Below are 6,378 nucleotides of genomic sequence, written 5' to 3'. Positions count from 1 at the left end.
TGGGTCTTGATACCTTTCAAGAATGGAAGATGCAAGGCTCCAGTACTTGATTATACACATAGAGAATAGATTTTTGTTGAACTGACTCATAAATTTACCCCTTACCTGTTTTTCTTTTTGTTTCAGAAAAATACATAAAATGGCCATTAAATCTCTAGATAATGAATTTTTCAGTGAAACAATTGGTTTTTCATGAAGAATTACTGCTTCTATACCCTCCCATGATCTTATTTCTTTTAAAAGGAAATGAAGCACAACACAATTCATAAGAAAATGAGACCTTTGTAAAAACTGCAATGAGATCATAAGAACTATAAATGAATGTAGCTGTTATTGATGAGGATTAATATGATTTTGTGGAGTGACTTTTGCTTCATATTAATATAATATTCAATGTAGAGGTATGAAATAATGGATGTCAATATGAAACTTACCTAAGGAATAATTGTACCAGATGGTTATGTATCCAATTAATGAAGTAGTTGCCTAAGAGCATACGAGTAGTGCCATTTTTGCTGATTTGGGATAGTCTGCCTCTGCCGGTACACAAGGGGAACTTGCACAGATATTCAGCTGACAGATGACACGGTGACTGTAATTACTACAAAGTCACAAAATTTTATGAGGAAATGACAAGTAGATTATGGATCATTATTTCAAACTCTGAATATCAGAGTTGGTTTTTCCACAAATAGTACTCACCTAAACTGATCAACAAATTTAAGTCTAGACATGTCTAGACACGTCTTTGTTCCCCTTAAATATTTTTTAAAATTCTTACCTTAAAAGCATCTATTTTTTTTTTTTTATTAATTTTGTGTACTCTTGATAGAGTAGATAGAGTAATATTTATTCATTGCTGCTGTCAGGAACTTCTGATTCTTATGTCCACCTATATAGGCCCCACTTCACCTACACAGGCCTTACATGCCATGATAAATCCCACCTTAAAATGCCTTTTGTCTGGAAGCCCTGGAGATTCTTTTAAGCTCAGGGACTATACCTCTGTTGGTAAGATTGCTGTTCCCACGTGTGTTGTGAAAAGGCTTGCCTCTGGCTCATTTCATGGAGCACTCCTGCTCTTGCTGTTCCCTTTCAGTTAAGCAGAACCTTCCAAGAGAAGACAATTAAGTGAAAGTATTTTAAAAGATCCAAAAAGAGAGAAAAAAAGAAGGGAGAGCTTATCAAATATATAAAAAAGGAACTTTTTCATAAAAGAAGATCTTGAGACCAAAAACAGCAGATTGCATGGGAGTTAGCTCTCATGGGCTTAAAGGATTTGTTTCACTCATCCACGCATAAGCATCTAACCACAAACTCAAATAACCCCAGACATCTACTGCACCAGCCTAGATGTGAAAGTTATGACAGGATCTGTGATACTCTTGCCTTCCAGAAGCAACAAGTGAACACAAAAAGTGCATCCTAGGACACATCACTGTGCAGCTAACTATATGGACTCTTGGTGTACAACATGTAAGTGGCTTCAAGTGAGTTAGCTGTGTCAACTCCCACAGAGATGAGCGAATCAATACACTTAATTGACCCACCTCACCTGAAAATAAACAGCTATTTTAAAACAAATGTGTAGCTCTCCATTGACTTTACTGACTATGAGATCAATTCATTTGTCAAAGGGAGGTCTGTAGTGTAATTTGGAACTCTCTTGGTTATCTGAGGAATCTGTATGAGGCTTTCAGTATTGACAACATTTGTGGAGACCCATGCCCTTCTGAATCAGCATCCAAAGAAGACATAAGTAGGTGTAGGAATTTAAATGGATCTGTATTCCTATACTTAAAGAAATGAGTTGCCCTAGATCTTTACCAGTCATAATAGCAACTCGATGCCTTACACTGTGTGATACACTCTAGACACCAACTTCATGACCAACGTGATTTCCATTCTGCAAAAATATAGCCATCCCATATGTGTTATGGACTATATGTGTGGACAGTGAGGTGAATTGAGAACAGCTGAATGGCAGGTATCAGGAGATTGTAATCAGTCTCACAGTGTTGGAAGCCTGTTCACCAGTGGTGTTCAGTATCGTTCACCTTATCCATAAATGACTTGGATGAAAGGACAGATGCCTCCTCAACAAGTTCTCTGATGATGCAAACCTGTGAGGCTGTGAGGAGTGGCTGATACCCCTTCAGAGTGTGCAGCCCTTCAGAGGGACCTGAACCTTTTTGAGAGATGTGCAGATAAGAAATAAAATTCAACATAGGCAAATGTGAGGTCCTGGACCTGGAGAAGAATAACCTCATGTACCAGTACAGGCTGGGGGTGGAGGGGGGGAAATCTGCTGGAAAACAGCTCTGCTGAAAAGGACCTACAGATGCTGGTAAAAGACCTACAAGCTGTCCATGAGGCAGCAGTGTGACTTTGTGGCCAAGGACAATAATGTTCTTGAGTACTTTAGGAAGAACTTTGCCATCAGGTTAAGAGAGGTGATTCTGCCACTCTACTCAGCCCTAGTGATGCCACATCTGGAGTGCTATGTAAAATTCTGGATTTCCCAGTACAAGAGAGACCTGGAGCTTCTGGAGTGGGTCCAGTGGAGGGCAACAGAGATGACTGAGGGACTGAAGCATCTCTCTTATGAGCATCTTTTCTTGAAGATAGGCTGAGGGGGCTGGGCCTATTAATTCTCAAGACATGAGAATGCCAAGATTGTGAAGGGACCTCAGCAATGTCTAAATATGTATCTGAAGGGAGGGTATCAAGGGGAAAGTTAGGATCTTGGGGGTGCCAAGAAATAGGACAAGAGGCAATGGGCAGAGAAACCTCTATCTGAGCATGAGGAAGAACTTTACTGTGTGAGTGACCACCCACTGGACACAGACTGCACAGAGACGCTGGGGAGCCTCCCTCCCAGGAGATGTTCAAGAACCATCTGGACACAGTTCTGTCCCATGTGCTTCAGGATGGTCAGGGAGGTTGGCTCAGATGACATACTGTGTCATTCTGTGATTTGCTCTGTTCTAATTAAAAATATGATTAAGTTGCTCACATGAAGTCCTCTCATAATACTTGAAATATCCTGTGTATCTTACCTGGAATCCAGTCATCAGCTCAGAAGATTGATGATCTATCTGAGGCCCAGTATAATAGTTTACAGCCCATACAGATGATATAAATAGTTATTGCAAGGTGCTGGAGGATTTTTATCAACTGAATCTACTTCTGTATCTTCATCTGCTGCAAGAGGAATTTAGAGATAGCTTATTTGCGTATAAAAAGATAGTTGATACTAAATTTATATGTCTAACTTTTAATCCCACCCTTGAAGTTTTATATATTATATTATATTTTATTAATTATGTTATATTACATATTAATTATATTGTATTACATATTGTATTACATGTTATATCATATCACATCACATCACATCATATCATATCATATCATCATATCATATCATCATACCATATCATCATACCATATCATATTTTCCTCCTTACTATCTAGTAGAGGAGTTTTTTCCCCTTTTGGACCTACAAAGGCATGCAGTATGAACCTGAACCTTTGTAATGAAATAGCCCGAGACTTCAAAATAATAGTAGTAGTAGCAGTAGTAGTAACAGTAGTAGCAGTAGTAGTAGTGTTATTGTTGTTGTTGTTATTTAGGATGTCTTAATTATACTATATATGCATTAAAATTATGGGTTATTTTAGCAGTGTAAGCACTATCGGAGTCATCTGCATTGTTTCATTCTGCCACTAAGAAACGAAGAACATTTCAATGATTTCTAAAGAAAAAAACATTTTCTGTTGATCTCTTTTAGCTTCCACTGGTATTTCTCTGCCTTGGGTGCAAGCTGTCAAGAGGAATTGCTCGACACACTTATTAATAGCACTAACAGTATGCCTAATGTGATACAATTAGCAGAATGTAGTAGTCTCACCCTGTGACTCCTTTAGGAAACTTGACATTGAATTTCAGCTCAGAACCTTAGAGGCTGTGTGAAGCTTATTCAAAAGATATAATTAGAGGGTTTTGGGGTGGGGGCGGGTTGGTTTGGTTTTATTTTTAGAACACTTAATTCTGTTCATTATTGGTCTCTTTCAACCTTATCTCAGAAATTTTGAAAACAGAAACCAAATCACAAACCAAAACACAAAACAGAAGAAAGCAACTTATTTTCACAGAAATATAAAAATAACTAAAAATATTTTTCAGGTTTAAATCTGGCTTGATAATACTGGCTTTTACAAACACTCTTGAAACATATTTGCACTGCAAAGGGCAAAGATATAATTGTAGCTACAGTAAATAAATAGAAATAATGACTGTCTTGGTAAAGATCTTGGCATTGTATTTCTTGCCTGTAACCATTTAGAGACAAACACATGTCATCTCAGATGATACTTGAAAATGTTTTATGGAGTAGGAAACATAGTTTTTCTACAGGAATGATTAATAACAAAGCTTCCATAAGGCAATAATGAAATCTGAAAAGTATGAATCAGGGTATGAAAACGGGTAAGTGTATAGGTCAGAAATAAAGTAATTGGCAAGGCTTTATAACCTGTTTCCCTATGCAGGCAAAGTTCACACTGAAATAAACTGAAAAACCTTTGCTTCAATAACAGGCACACAACTGGAGAATAGGTGAGTGGCTTGCCCATGATGTGATAGCTTTTCAACAGGCTAAACTAGAAAACACCACTATAAAAGACTCTATGGTCCAGGAGGAATCTTTGCTGTTTGTATCTGACATTTAAATGCCAGCTGTCCACAGCTCCCTATTTAATGCAAACTGATGGAGAGTGAGACAGTGGAAAAAAGTAGTGAAAGAAGCAAATATAGTGGGAATTGGATACAAGCTGTTCAGACATAATTTGCTCTGGAACTTGGCACTGTCTTTGTTTTGTGAAGATTTATTTCTCCACTAAATTAAGCATAACCTGGAGAACTAGAGTAATTTTACCTAAAGTCCATATTCAAATTATTTTACTAGAGCAGAAAAATACTGGGATAGAAAACACTCAATTTCTTAAATGCATGAATCTGTCTGTCAGTAGTCAGCTTTTTTGCAACTACTTTTTTTAAACTAATTTATCAGTGAAATATACTTCAGTATTTCATTCACCTGCTTCTCTTTCTTTCATGTATGCATTTGTTATTGTTGAATAACAATATGTTATTCAACAATATGTTATTCCCTATGTTTCTGTAAATCTTTTTCCTACTAAATCTTATTGGGTACGTGTGTTAAGATTTCACAATTATGTCAGATATGAAGAAATGATAAAATAAAAATATTTTGAGATCTCACTTTTTAACAGCATGAATGGATAGATGAAGCCAACCACTATTGCTGGTAGGGGAGAATGAAGAAAACCACATGAAAAATTAGTGTCATAGATGTCATTGCTCTAAGAAATACCTATCTAGAAGAGTGGGAAAATGAAAATATATTTAAACATTTAACTTGTATAAGCAAAGAACAAAGTAAGTTATTGCCATTTATATCCTGGGGATTTGGTTTAGAAAATCAAAGACCTACTTCAGAAGTTGCCAGAATTCCCTTAAAAATTAACAATATCTTTAACAATATCAAAAGGCAAACAAACATAGTGGTATTATTTGTTCCACTGAGGCTCCTTTGTGCTAAGCATTTGGTACAAATATTTGATATTTCATCATTAGGAAAAAAAAAAAAAAAAAAAAAAAAACAAACCAAAAACTGGCCAGGCTGACAAAATAAATTCCAAGTTTGAAATTCAACTGATAATTTTAAGGAGAAAATGCTTTAGGTTTTGAAATATTTAAGTCTTATCTTCTTAGTGAAAATGCTATCTTGATTACAACTATATGTAAAAATTTCCTACGTGTTTGGATATGTCTTTTAAAAAAAAATTTTTAAATGGTAGCAGAGACTTCAATGTTTGAATTCATCATTAAATAGCCATACATTTTGTAATTATTTTATTTCTACCATTAAATTACTGTATCTATTTCAGTGATTTCCTTGGCCTTTATGACTTGGGCCTGAAATAAATCCCTAAACCCTAAAACTTACAATATGCAACATTCTAGTACATTTTACTTTTTATTGATATAAGTGTCTCACCAAAGTTATTTAATTCATATTAATGCAACAAATCATGATCAATTAAGTGATCAAACTCAATTTTTAGAATTTTCATTAATATAGTTGCTTTATGCTTTTAACTTTTTCCCTCCTCACACAGCACTGATCAAAATATGTCCATAATGCACTTTAAGTATTTTAGAAAATGTAACATCAAAAAGTATCAATATTAATGTGTTATCACCAACAGATGATGAAAGCTCCAAGAAAATATAAATAAAATCAAGATCATACTAGCAGTGGTAAAAATCCCAAACAAGTTCTGTTAAAG

Source organism: Onychostruthus taczanowskii, unplaced genomic scaffold (genome assembly GCF_017590055.1).
Source record: "Onychostruthus taczanowskii isolate IOZ18803 unplaced genomic scaffold, ASM1759005v1 scaffold85, whole genome shotgun sequence".
Classification (NCBI taxonomy): Eukaryota; Metazoa; Chordata; class Aves; order Passeriformes; family Passeridae; genus Onychostruthus; species Onychostruthus taczanowskii.
This window is presented reverse-complemented; position numbering follows the sequence as displayed.